The 14970-nt window shown below is 42.4% G+C and overlaps 1 non-coding gene across 1 annotated transcript; it reads left to right on the forward strand.

Moving 5' to 3' along the window:
- Positions 1 to 4372: 4372 nt before the first annotated feature.
- LOC111814520 lies at positions 4373 to 4479 on the forward strand. Its single transcript, XR_002819481.1, has one exon. It is a non-coding gene; the product is annotated as a U6 spliceosomal RNA (small nuclear RNA).
- The last annotated feature ends 10491 nt before the right edge of the window (positions 4480 to 14970 follow it).

Here is a 14970-nt window from a genome sequence, read left to right on the forward strand (position 1 = left end):
AAACCGCGGTCCCTGTGCTTTGCCAAGCTTGCTCTAAGTAGGTGCTTTAGACCACTGAGCCATCTCACCAGCCCCGTTCATTCCATTTTGATTTGATGTTTCTATAGGATAAAGGATAAAAGACAAACCTCAAAAGAAGTACAACTAGCCAATAAGTACATTAAACATGTTCAAAAACTGTAGTCATTAAGGAAGTTCAAATCAAACTTAAACTGTAATTTCATCTCACTCCAGTCAGAATGGGAATCATTCACAACATGATACACCAATGTATTAACTACTTTTATTATATTGAGATATAAAAAGTATCAGACATTGAGGCAAATATCTGTTTGACCAGCATTTGGGAAGCTAAGACAAGTGGATCACTGCAAGTTCAATGTCAGTATGGTCTATGAAGTAAGTTCAAGGCCAGCCTGAACTGCATAGTGAAACCCTGTCCCAAAAAGAGATAGCCCTACTCCTCAGCCATTCTGCTCAGTCTGAGCACCTCTTCTCACCCTGAAAACCTCCAGGGAGACTTGGAAGCCCTAGCCCCTGCCCCCTCCCAGCCTTCCTGATGGAGTTCCTGGCTGCCCCATCTTGACCTGAAGACCACCAGGGAGATGTGACTACCACAGTGACCTGTAGGAGCCTTGGGGAGCACTACCCTGCACCAATACACCATCGAGAGAGCCTTGCACAACTTTGGTCTTCACTCATCATCATTGGATCCTTCTCGAACTACAGTTTGCTCCCCTATTCTTTTTTTTTTAATTTTATTTTTTTTCATAATTTTATTGATAAACAGATAGCAATGAGACAGTTTCAAATCAAATTGCTAGGACAGTTTCAATAACTAATACACTGCATACATTCTTCTTAGTGGTTAATTGCTGTACAAGATGCGGACTTGAGATCCTATTTACAAACACCATTAGAACAAATCATTCTATTCATTAAGAGAATGTAACTATATATCTATCCCAACCACTTTGAATACACAGATACAAAATGGACATTCATCTGTATACCCCATTTTTTCTAAGTTCTTTTATTGAATATTATAGGTGTGTAAACTCAGCAAAGTATTCTAAAGGAGTCCAGTAGCCCATAATAGCATTGGGTCTTCTGTTTAACTGGCAATGTCAGAAATTATTGACCTGAGTTCCCTGCAGCTCAACATAACATCATGACTTTACTTCCTATATTTCGTCTTCATACTTTTTTACTGTATGTTTAAGACCAAGGTAGTTGCTCCCCTATTCTTAATGAGGTAGAAACCATATTGAACCACACACAGCAGGAGCTTTGGTGAGCCTGCCTTTCCTTCCCACTCTCCTGAGCGCCTTGGTGACCTGCACCCTGCTCACCCGCCATCACTGCAAAAAATGACAAAAGGAAGGAACAAAAGGCAATCTCAGACCTATAGCCAAGTCAAAACAAGTCCAGGAAGTGAGGTCATAGAAGAGATTGGAAGGCACGCATCTGAAATTTCTGAGATGATATCAAATAAAGTAAAGAAACATCTCCATCAGTCTATTGGAAATCAGATCAGAAATAATCTCTCAGGTAAACGAAGAAATGACAACAATCACGAAAGAATTGCTCAATACATCTAAGGAAAACACAGATTAAAAACATAGATGGAAGACACAGATAAAAATATAGAAGGGAATTGGAAAACATTGAATGAGCAGTGCAGGAAAGAATTAGAATGCATGAAACAGATTCAAACCAATGTCCAGGACATTAAGAATTCCACTGAAAGCTGGCAAAACCACTTGAGTGAAACAGAGAGGGAAAAGGATGATAACAATTTTTTAAAAGGTAAAATGGAAATGAAGTTTTGTAAATAGGGCAAGGAAGACAAGTTGGAAAAAAGGAGAGCGGATTGGGAAAGAAAGAGGAATCAAAGTGTGCATTGTACATGTACAAATTCCCTATGATAAATATGATCATTATGTAGATCTAAAATGTACCAACAGGGGGCCTGCCCCTTAGCTCAGTTCTTTAAGTGGTTGCTTCAACAAAGCAGTCAGGCTCAGGTTGCTGGGGTTCGATCCCCACAACCCAAACCAGCCAAACCTGCCCTGAAGGCATTCAGAGAAAAAAAAAACCCAAAAAGGAACAAAAAAACTAAATTAAAAAAAAAATAAAATTAGAGTGTGGGCGTGGAGGCACATGCCTATAACCCCAGCTCTGGGGAGGCTGAAAATAGGAGGATCACCATGAGTCTGAGCTGCATAGAGAAATCCTTACTACTCATTTTTTTCAATAATTAAGTCATGTCCATCTTGTGGATACAACAAATTGAATTTATACGTCATATGTTAGTGAGCACCAGGACATCTCCATTCTTTGGCTGCTGAGAGCAATGTTGCTGCGACACTGCATACATATATCTCTTTGAGCCCCCAGTTTTAATGCTTTCCAACAAACATGTAGGAGTGTGCTGCTGAGTCCCATGGGAGCACTATAACTTCTGTCTGGAGGAAGTGCTAAATGAAAGTAAGTTTTGAAAAAAAAAAATATATATATATATATATATATATATATATTTGTGTGTGTATTTTTAGGGAAGGGTCTACAGGGTGTTCAAGGTCTCACTACTAGATAGGATTCATAGTGATCCACCTGTGTACAGCCTCCCAAGAGCTGGGATTACAGGCATGTGCCACCACTTTCATTCTCAATTGCCATCTCAGTGCACCCTAGGGGTGGGGCTGGCATGGCAGGCCTGGGGATCGAATCCCTGGCCCCTGCGCTTGCTTGCAGGTGCTTTAATCCACTGAGCTATTTGGCAGCCCTTTGAAAAATATTAATAGCTCATATTACTCCTCTTCATTAGGGTACAATATTTTACTCTAATGTAAAAAAAAAATTCTTCACCATTGTCACAGTACTTTGTGATGCTGTCCCCTCCTGTAACATCTCACCTCTTCCTACCTTCTGCCCTTATCCTGGTTTTGCAGTCATGGTGACCTTGTTGTCTTTGAAACCTGCTGATTCCCCTTTGCTCAGAGTTTTCCCAACTGCTGTTCCCTCTGCCTTCAATTACCCACATTGCAGAAGTCTCATCTGATTTCAGATGGTACTAAATTTTTCCATCTATGAACATTTTGTGAAACACTTCACCCACAGCTAATGTGATAGTTGACTTTGATTGTTAACTTGACTGGAGTAAGAGTGAATAGGAGGAAACTACTTTACCAATCGATTAATCCATTGGTCAATCTGTAGCTCCATAGCTTATTTAGAAGGAGAGATGTTGTAGTCAGGGCTTTCAAGGGAAATGATTTCATACAGGACACATAATTTATAGAATTGTTTCATAATATTCATCCAAACAGTCAAGTGCAAAAGAGTGCAGGAAACCTGTCCGCACATTAGAGACCAAATGAATCCAGCTAAGGGCCTGAATCCCAAGGCAATATCTTGTATGAGTCCAACTGATGACCTAGACCCCATGGTAATGTCCTGCACAAGTCCAGCTGAAGGCCTAGAGCTCATGACAATGTCTCATGCAAATCTACACAAAGGATCTGTAGCAAGAAGGCCCAAAGGTCAGCGGTGGAAGCTAGAAAGTCTGCACCATCAAGGTGAAGGATCTGTACCTGCAAGCTGAGGTTTCTCACTGAAGCCAGGAAGTGACACTCAAGGTAAGGACCAGAACTCCCCAAAAAAGAACTGCAGCAATCCACAGTGACATCTAGGTTTTGAGGTTCTCCAGCAATGAGAAGAGCTGAATTCATATCAGGAAAGCCAGCTCGACATGTTTATCCAGAAGAATCAACACAACCATATCATCTTTCCCTCCAGGTCTCCTCTTATGCTGCTGACAACAATCCTCAGGTGAGCCTTCCATACCTCGCTCCAACCTGATTCAGTTCAGCTGTATGTCACAAATTGATCATTAGGGGGAAGAAAGATGGCGGTGGCTGTGCTGGGGGAGCTGGGTACATTATGGATACAGAGCCTGAGAGGCCAGGGGCTGCTGGCTTTGGGGCTTCTCCCATCACACAGCGCTTCACCCCAGTTACACATCCACTTGGGTGCTCCTCTGGGCATTTCTCTCAAGTGGGAGAAAAAGAATAAAATTGTTTATCCTCCACAACTGCCTGGCAAGCCACACAAACCGGCAGAAATCTACCATTGTCAAAGATAAAATATAGCAAAGACAAGATGTGGTATTTGGCAAAATTGATAGGCTTTGGCTCAGTTGGAGTTCAGTGATAAGAAAGGAGCACACATAATTAAAGAGATTCTTGCCACATTGCTAAGTAGCCCAGGCTGGGCTCAGTCTTGAGGTGCTCCTGCCTCAGCTTCCCAGAGTGATGAGCAGGTTACAGCCATGTGTGTCCCATCATGCCCCACTCTAAAGCCAGTATTTGTGCTGGCTTTGGCAGCACATATGCTAAAATTGGAACAAGACAGAGAAGGTCAACATGGTCCCTGTGCAAGGATGACACACAAATTTGTGAAGCGTTCCATATTTTTAACTCTGATCCATTTGCTAAGTTTTGTTTTGTATGAAGTTTTGTGACTGATGATAAAGTTGTTGACTTGATTCCAAAAATAAAAAATAAAAATAAAGTCAGCTCTTGCTAAAAAAAAAAAAAATGACCATTAATTAATCCACCACAGGGAGATAAGTGGGGTCATGGCTGTAAGGGATACGTCTTTACACAAACTCCTTCCCCCTAACTGTGCTTCCTGGCCCCCACGAGATGAGTAGCTTTGCTCTGCCCTTCTCTTCCTCCATGATGTTTCTGCCTTGGATCTAGGAAACCACAGATTGCAATCTCTCAAACTGTGAGACCAAATAAAGCTTCCTTCCTTTCAGTTATGTAAAGCAGGTTTGTCTGGCAAAAAGGAAGCTAAGAAATACATCAGTATAGAACTACCAATTTACTCTGTATCATCCAATATAATCTGCATTTGATCTGTGACCCTCACACTCTGTCAGTGAATAAACCATGTATTCATCATGTAGGAATGCTGTGACAAATTGTTACTGATGTGATGGCTTGGAATGTCAGAAATACATTCTCTCACTGCGCTAAGGGCAGCATTCTGAAGTCAAAGAGGCAATAGGGCAGAGTTCTCACTGAAGGCTCTAGAGTGAAATCTCACTTCCTCAATCTTGTAGTTTCTCATGGCCAGATGATGTTTCTTGGCTGATGATAGTGTCACCGTAATTTTCTCCTCTGTCTTCCCATGCTATGTGTCCTTGTGTCTCTGTGCATCTTTTTCTGACTCTTTATGAGGATACCCATTACTTGAATCAAAGCACTTCCACAGCCTTCAGGATATCCCATCTTAGGATCCTTTCATTAACTCATCTTAATTTTGTAGGCAAAGTCTTTTATTTGAACTCTGTTATACTCTGCTCTTCTTGTTATATATTTTGGGAAACCATTTATCACACTGCAGGTCCCATGGGCCAGGTCTCTCCCTGCATACCTCTATGCCCATGATACATAGAAATATGCTTGGTGCAGGCTAAGTACTTTTTCTCCATGTTCATTGAAGAAATCAGTGACAAGACGTTTGTCCTCTTCCCTCTTTCTTCTCTAACTTCAGTGTGCTGTTGTTAGCTCATATGACAAAACCCTATGGGGTTGGTGTGCTTTTGCTGTTGCTGGGGATTGAACTCAAAGCCTGGCACAGGCCAAACACATGCTGTTACGCTGCACTGCACTCAGCCCCTGATTTTATTTTAACTGTGCATTAACAGACTGTGTGACACCACGTGGCCAACAGCTCAGGAAATGAGTCTGTTAAAATGTTAGATTGGGGCCCGGGGAGATAGCTCAGTAGAATAAGCACTTGCCTGGCGAGTGCAGAGTACTGAGTTCAATCCCCAGTACTGCAATAAAATAAATTGCTAGAGTTCCCACAAGAAGAGAGTAGGCCAACACCATGGGCTCCAGGGGAGCAGGACAGTTGATTAATGGGAAAAAAGGGACAATTTAGACAGGATTCTGTCCTGTGGCTTCCCTAGGTAGTGGTAGTAGGATTGGGATGGGCTAGTTAGCATGACTTCAGCATGCTCTGGACACAGGGCTCTCTCTGGGTGTTTGGTACTTGGATTTGCCATGGTTATGACAGGTACATGGTGGTCCAGCTTGGAAAAACCAAGGACAGGAGATGGTTGATGGTGTACTCTCCTGATTGCTTGATTTTTGTGTGGAAAATATGCTTAGAGGCTGGGGTTTGCTACTTTTGAAGACTTGCTAACACTGAAAGAACTGGTCCAAGGGCCAGCCAAATAGCTCAGCAGATTAAAGCACCTACAAGCAGGTGCAGGGGCCAAGGGTTCAATCCCCAGGCCTGCCATGTTGGACTTACTCCCAGGGTGCACTGAAATGGCAATTGAGACTGGGCGTGGTAGCGTGCACCTGTAATCCCAGCTCTTGGGAGGCTGCAAACAGGCAGATCACTATGCGTCTGATCTAGTAGTGAGACCCTGAACACCCTGTAGGCCCTTCCCAAATAAATAAATAAATAATAAAAAGAAAAGAAAGAACTGGTCCATTTTAGGTCTTCAAGGTCCAACCACTCAAAGCATAAAAAGAGTAAATAAGAGATTGCTTTTACATAGGGCAATTATGAAACTCATTTCTGACACTCAGCCAATCAAGCTAATGTGTAGGGAGAGAAGAGTCAAAAATGGGGTACAGGTGGTTACCCCACACCCCTATTGTTTGCTTCCTCTTCCTTAGTTTACCTTGGCACACAGACATTCTCTTTAACCTCTGATTTGGCAACTGAGGGCAGAGCCACACAACACCTGCCGTAGCTGTGTTTTCACAGTCTCCCAGAGGTCTTGCCATAGTTTGCATCCATCTCTCATAAACTCTTGTGCATTGGCCATCCATCTTTGACCAGAGTGATGAAAGTTAGGGTGCAATGAGAAAGCAAGGCCTTCCATGCAGACAGAATAGCCAGGCCTGTACTCTTTGGCAGACAAGGCCTTTCCTAAAGGGATCTGTTGCAATCACTTCACAGGAGGTTGTTCCCAGTGTGCTAAAGTCTACCAGTAGCATAGAGTCAACCAGTCATTGGAACTGCCCTACAAGATATAAGGTGCCTGGTCTGTAAGACAGGTACTTATCATCTTCTCCAGAAAACAAGTTATCTTCAACTCACTCTGAATTACCTTCAACTCACCCTGAAGGAAGAAAAGCATCATGATTGCCTTGTTGGAGAAACTCCTCCTTTTTGGGTGTGCCCTGGGCCTGGCCATGAGCATATGGATTTTCATGAAGTATTTCTTCGTACCCAAAGGTCCTTCTGCCTTCAGCCAGCATGGGAAGTTTCAGATTCTGTGCTACTCCTTTATCACACTATTCATATTGGTAAATTTTTCATTTTACAAACTTTTGGTTTAATAAGAAGAGACCTTAAGGAAACTTTTTACAAAGAGCCTCATAATCTTCCTGTGTGGGTTAATGGTCACTGGTGAGTGATGATGGGTCAGATACTATACTGACTGAGGGTGTGTTAAAGGAAAGGTGATGGATGGCCTTGTGGAGACAAAGAAATGAGTTCTGAGTGAATGCTCAGGTCCCAGACAGAGGGACAGTCAGTAGGGAAGATAATCATGGCATAGATCTCATAAAAGCACTTCTAGCATATGCTAGAAGTTGGAGGATAGAGTAGAACCTGGTGGCACTGTCTGAACATGGCAGGATGAGTCCATACTTCAATAGCTGGTGGATTAAAACACATCCTATTGTTCATCAGTAGCAAAAGAGATTTTGGTGATGCTAGTGATGTTCCTGCATGCTGAGATGAGTTTAACATTATCTTGCTCTGTTCTTTCTGCTCCAAGAGGTGAGGGGTTTCTGGAAAAAGGAAAGGGTTTTCTTCACCTCTTGGCAAATAAAGGGGAGGGAAGAGAACTGTTCTTCACTTTGTCTCAGTTGTCTTCTACTCAATTTGATCCTTATGCCTGTGTAAGATTTTGGGGGTTGCATATTCTGGTTTCCCTGTGTTGGTCTTTGCCCATTCTATTTTATTAATTCCTCAAATTTGGTACAATATTATGTGCCACGGGCAGATTACGGTACTTGTCCATTGTTATTAGCTAGTACACTCCAGGAAGCATTAGAGTAAATTGAGATGCTTTAGAGTCTGTAGTTGTTGGTTAGTTTGGGGTGTTTAGAACCAAAAGTCATGGAATACATCCTTGGGCATCAATATCTTCCAGGAATGGTTTGGTACCAGTGAAAAGTTAGTCTTTCCTAATGTTTGGGAGGACAAACATTTTCTGTCTCTTAGATTTTGGGTTTGATTTGTAGAAATTAAACAGGGAAAAGATTCATGGGAGACTAGTTTTATTTGACATATAATTTTTTTAATGTGCTCACAATAAGTAGGAACTTTAAGAAGCAGTTACGACTGAGAACTTATATATCATTTGGATAATAGAAAATAATAAACTTGTAGAGAAAAGAGTTTAGACTTTCAGGCTACAAACTGTGAAAGGGAAATACATGTAACACAAAGATTCTTTGTCAGTTTTGTTATCTGGATTTCTATCATTGCAAGTGATAGAAGTTAAGCATTTTTCTTGACTTGCAGGAAAAGAAGGCCGAGAAGAAAGCTGCTTTTCATTTTGTCTCTGTTGTCTTCAACTCACTTTAATCCTTATGCCCACCTAGGGTGTTGGGGGTGGCAAGTTCTGGTTTCTTTATCTTGGTTGGTGAACATTCTATCTCATTAACTCCTTGATTGTGGCATAATATGATCCACCATTGGCAGAGTAAGTGACTTGTCCAAAGCCATTAGCTAGTACACACCAGGAGGTATTAGACTAAACTGTCCCTTTGTACTGAAGCAGAAGATGGGATCCATTTCTCACTGAAGTCCCATAGTTAATCCATTTCAAGACACGGTCATATTAGGTGATGTCTAAAGCCAATTTTGGTCTGCTCATAAAGCTAATTTCTCACATTCAGACAATCAAGGTAGTGCATATGGAGGGAAGAGTCGGTCATGGGGCACAGATGGTTGCCCATAGCCTTTTAGTCTGTTTCGTCTCCCTAGCTTATTTTCATACTCAGACACCTTTCTAACTGCCAACTCAGCAATGGAGAAGGAGCACTTGGGGAGAGTTTAGTAGGTAGAGGCCAGGAAAACTGCTAAACCTCCCACAACTATCAGGACTGTCCCCTACATGAGTGTACTATCCTGTTCCAAATATCAATAAGGCCAACACCGAGAAATCTTGAAACGTCAGAGAGTGGTCACATGAATTTTGCTGTGAGGTCATGAAACTAGCTGAGTTCTCGAGGGTGCTTTCTAGTCAATGTCCTTGAAATAAATTGAGTCTCAGTTCAGTCAGTGGAAAACAGAAAAAAACAAAGGCTGGGGCTTGGAGGAGTTCTCCACCCTGGGGAGTTCTTTGTAGAAATACAATGGAGTGACAAATGCCTGCTGTGACAGAAGATATCGCTGCCTACTTGTACTAGCCAGTTGTTCATCGCTCTCAAAGTCTGTTAGTGAGGAATAAACAAGCGACCATGTGCTCTGAAGGGCAAACAGGAGGCTAACGGCTACAACATATAGATTCAGGTACATGTTTTTTTTCTTTGTCACAATGAAAGGATTCAAGGCAAATTCCTAATCTTTAAAACCTAGCTATTTATAATACATTTCCAAGTGATGAACCCTTTCTAGCTTTTAATTGTAATGCTATAAATAGTCTTCCATTTATTTTTTGCTTTTGTTTCCCATGGTGAATTTTAATTTTTTTTTAATTTTAAGGAGAATACAAAATAGTAATAAAAATTAGAATGGATATGGAATTTCACTAAGTAAAATAATAGGAATTTGACAGTGTTTTTTATATTGCAAAGTTGTCTTCAACTTAGCTGTTCAGATTACCAGATAGATGTATGCAACACTGGAAAAAGAAAGAAAAAAATAAAAAGTTATAAAATACTCAGGGAAGAGAGAGGGGGGAAAAAAGACAAGAAGGTTAAGCATTAACTGCTCCTTTCTATAGACTAGCAGAAAATCCACAGTACAATTATCCAAGCCATCCTGCGTACACACGCATATACATGCATACACATGCACACACACACATACACATACATACATACACATGCACATACACACAATCATATATATCTTTCCCCCACTCCCTCTCCTTTCGTTCTCCTCATCTCAGCAACTCCCTCCTTTCACACAGATTCATCCCCTTTTTGCAGTATATATTGTACCCTTCAGACTTTATTCCCACGGTGATTTAGAGGAACTATTCTTTTTTTTCAAGTCAGTGTAAATATTTCATAAATATTTGACTATTTTCTAACCAGTTAAATACACATCTGTTACTCAAGAAGTCATCTTGTGTCATACACCAAGAAAAACCCTGAATCAAAAGCATAAAGGCATCAAACCACCAGCTGGGTACAATGCAAATCTGCTTCAGGTGTTTATTTCTCTTGAATAAGTCTGATATGCTCTTATTCAATTAAGAAAAACATTCTTACAAGTCAGAGCTTTTTTTTTTTTTTTCAAGCAGTACTGGTTGCAGAACTTGGCCTAGAATACCTTATCCTTAGTGATGTGCTGAGCAGTGAAGCTACAACTCCAGCTTATGCCATGAATGTAGAGGAAGTGGTGGTGAACCTGTGGCACAGTTGGCTGGCTGTTACCATCCAAATCTCTAAACCTTTCTCCATCATTAGTATGGGCAATATCTTCCTATAGCTTAGGGTACTTCCTATTGGTTCTTACAAAGTTTACTCCTTTGGGTACAGCAGGTTGGGACTTTAGCTGATCTAAGGTAACTTTGGCTTAATATTTTCAATATGTATATTAAATCTCTTGGCAAGAGTCTTTGCCTCAATTTCCTTGCTCCTAACGTTACCAACAGCATGCTGTGTAATCCTGTAGAATTGTAGCTTGGGCAAGGTAGCATTCATGGGTTATGTCTTTTTGAACTGAACCCATTTTCTTGATACCTGCAATATTAGCTTTTCTGTATATTTCCATATATGAAGCCAAAGGCACAACTCCATGTTTTCTAAAAGGCCTAGAGACTATATGTTTGGTTCCATTTCACTTTCTCTTTATGTGGGTCATTTTGTTTAATTACTAGAAGGTGAAGGTTCTAGCAGAATGGTAAGATACATTTCAATAATGGTTAATCCTGGGTTCAAACGCTGGTTTAAAGATTTCTAATTCTGGGTAAAATGGAAGGATCACCCATTTAGCCAACTGAGTAACTCGGAAGAGGTTCATGACCTCTCTGTAGGTCATGATGTTTTCACCTATAAAACAAGCTCTAGGGGCCAGGGAGATGGCTCAGTAGAATAAGCGCTTGCCTGGCAAGCACAAGGGCCTGAGTTCAATCCCCAGTCCCACCAAAAAAAAAAAAAAAAAAAACAAGCTCTGTGTAAGTTTTTCCATTTTCTGATTTTGATAAAACCATACCTGGAGCTGGTTTCATTTTGCTGTTAGCTTTTTGTTTATGTGAGAGCTCTTTTCCGGCTGGGGTTGTTTTGTTTGTGAAGCTTGCCTATGTTCACTACCTCATTCATTCAGCCTCTCCTCATTGCTCAGTACTCAGTAAATGTGGGGTAGTACTGCTCTGAGCAGGACCATATGCTGTGCATAGTCACAGAAGTGGGAAGGAATCTGGAAATATGCAGCTGAAAGGCCGGCTGAATCCTATTCATCCCATTCTTGGGACAGGCTCGGACTAATCTCTGAGTTTTGTATACCCAAAAAGAAGACAAAAATTGGTCCTATTTCTAATATTTTCCAATTCATACCCAAGCTAGGGTAGTGCTGTGTGTTGTCTTCACCATTGTCCCAATGTGTTTATGTATAGCCAAAGACCCCAAGCTACCGTCATGAGCCCATCCTCAGGCACCTCTACCTTGCTCTCTGACAGCAGAGGATGGATGCAAAGGACTAATGTGCTTCATGGGAAGGAGATGGAAAATCACAATCTCATTCCCTAACTGTATGTGCCCATTATCTCACCCTTCCCTGGATCTCACTCTGGACATCATCCTTCTTAGGTATCTCTGTGCCCCTTGCCATAATCTGAGAGCGTCTTGGTCCACCTTTGATTTTTTTTACTGCCTGCCTCTCTCTGAATAGAATCTTCAAGAATGCAGGAAAGATAACTGGTGTTTTTGTTGCTGGAGCCCCAGTGTCTACCCAATTATGTGGGTTTTTTAAAAAAAATACATGAGTAACTAGATGGATGTTTGGGTGACTGATCACATGAACACATGGGACTGCAAATGGACAAGTGGATGGATGGATGAATACATGTACACAGCGGTCTGATGACACACCAACATTTGCTCAGATGAAAAGGCAACCTTCTCACCCTGTGCAACCTCCCTGAAATGAAAGTGTGTCTATTGCTGCCTTGGGATGCACCCAAGCATCTGTCTGTCACCACTTATTATCCTTTACCAAGCCTTGCCATGGTGCCCTGTCACATTGAGAAGCTGGACGGGAACATGGGTCATGCCCCCTTGTGAACACTGTTCCATCTCAAGAGCCCCTAGTTATATCTCTTCCAGCTGCCTGCCTATGTTGAGGAAGGATATCATTTTCAAAGTTAAATCAGGGATGTGTTTACAGTTTTTACTGAGCACCTACTGAGTGGTAGACCCTTCCCAAGCACAAGGAGACACAGAAGAGAACAAGAAAGACCAGGCTCTGCCCTCAGGGGTCTGCTAGTTAATGAGGGAGCTGAACAATGCAAGAGAAGGCAAATAAGCCTACAGTTTCACAAGGTGATAACCCAAGGTGGTAAATTGTAGTGACTTGGAGAATTGTTGTAAATTAGGCTCTCTAATCACACAAAGTCTCTCTAAAAAGGTAGTATTTGAGCCCAGACCAGTAGGATGAGGAAAGACCAGGACTACAAAAATGGGGTAGAGGAGAGGTATTCAGAGGTGGGGTGGGGACCTGGGACAGCCTGATGAGGCAGATCCCTGTGATGCAAAACTAGAGATGCCACAACAGATGACTGAACAAATGGAATTACACTTTGATGCAATACTTAAGAAGACAATTATTAATGCAACAACATCTATGATGAACAAAATAGTAAATTCACGTAAAGGCAAGAGCCAAAAGGAGAGAGCAACTGTTTTGTTGCTCATCATGTAAATTTTGGCTCTTTACTATTCTGCATCAATACACTGTATCTGGAAGGTGGAATGTCCTGATGCCCTTGATTTTGTGCCCAGAGCAGATGCCTTGTTTGCCTCACCCTGCCCTGGTCATGCTCAGTGTAAGCAGCAGGGAGTCAAAGGCAGAGCTCTGAAGCAGGAGCAGCTTGGGCACTCAGGTGGACGATCAGGGTGGCAGAGGGGATGATGAAGTTGGAAAGGTAATCAGGGGCCCAGGTCATGGCCTGCAGAGGTCTCGACCTTGGCTGTCTCACCCCCCTGGGAGAATTCAGATGATAGCTACCACAGCCTCCCTGGACGCTGAGTCCCTCTCCAGAGTGAATCCATGAACTGAGATTTCTAAAACCAGCCAATGCCTCTGGGTGGTCACTCATTGGTGCAGACTTCTGTCCCAGGTGATGGCCCCTTGGCTTATCTAACCTGTCAGTGCATCTTTCTCCATTCCTACTCAGTAACTGGTGCTCCCCATACCCTGATGATGGCGCACTCCCTCCCAAGCTCACCTTAAAAGCTTTTAAAAGACCCTGACACCCAAGCCCCAATCCAAGACCCTGATGCTAGGGTTTGGAGGTCAATCCAGTAGAGGCCTTGGCCAGACTCCCCAGTGCCTCTGTGTGTTGGCAGCAGGATATGGGAAGGACCAAACTGGGGTAGCATTTAGCAGGTCCTGACTCCAGCATTGGGCCCACCATGGTGAACATACCTTCTTTCTAAAACTTGAGATGTACCACTCTCTTCGTAGACACATACTGTCAGCACTCATTTATTTTCTAATCAAGATAAATACTCAGTGTTGTTAACAATTCTTGACTGGCATGCCAGATTTACCTAATCTTTCTGTTATATATTCCCAAGCCTCCCTGGTCCTTATTTTACCCTGCTGTGAAATTAAATGTTGTGAGGGGTGAGCTTGAAGGTCTGTTCCATCCCCAACAGTCAGGACTCTGGGTCAGATATCTGACTTGGTGCAGGAAGAACCCAGCAGTGTCCCTTCAGAAGAGCCAAGAAGAGAAATAGTCAGGATGTCACACTTGTGCACATGGCAGCTGCTCTCCCTGGAGTTGTGCGTGTGTCAGGGCACTGGATACTCCCCATGGTTCACTCTGAGTCTGGTTTTTGTCTTACAGATTGTTGTCATGACAAGCGCAGTTTCCTGGAATGAGAGACAAATTCTGTTGGGCAGCATGTGGGGTGAGTTGCTAAGATGATTCATGGAAGTTCCTTGGAAGGAAGCAGGTTGAGTGGGGGTTTCTTGATGATTGTAGGGCAGGCTGTGAGGCCCTGACCTGAGAGGTGCTTGTGCAAAGGCACCCGTGACAAAGGCACAGCTCCGTCCAAAGTGGGACAAGGCTGGGAAATGCCTGCCACAGAGGAGTACATGAATCAGCAGCATGAGGACAAATACTACATTACACCGCTACCCAGTGACTGCCGAGTGTGCATGACCGCTTAGTGAATAATATAGAAAGGTGCCTTATGATGTGAGTCAATTTCAGTGGTACTTTTGTTATTGTTGTTGTATTTTAGTGCAGGGTCTACAGGGTCTCACTAAACAGATCCAACTTGTAGTGATCCTCCTGTTTTCAGCTTCACAAGTGCTGGGATTACAGATGTGCACCACCACGCCCAGTCTCAATTTCCATCTCAGCACACCTTGAGGGCAGGGCCAGCATGGCAGGCCAGGGATTGAACCTCCAACCTCTGCATCTGCCTAAGCAGTCTTTTTAATCCACCGAGCTATCTGGTCGGCCCTAGTGGTACATTATAAAGTAAAAAAATGGAAAAATATATAATGCCTGATGCCTTT

Source organism: Octodon degus, unplaced genomic scaffold, assembly GCF_000260255.1.
Source record: "Octodon degus isolate 3935 unplaced genomic scaffold, OctDeg1.0 scaffold00343, whole genome shotgun sequence".
Taxonomy (NCBI): domain Eukaryota; kingdom Metazoa; phylum Chordata; class Mammalia; order Rodentia; family Octodontidae; genus Octodon; species Octodon degus.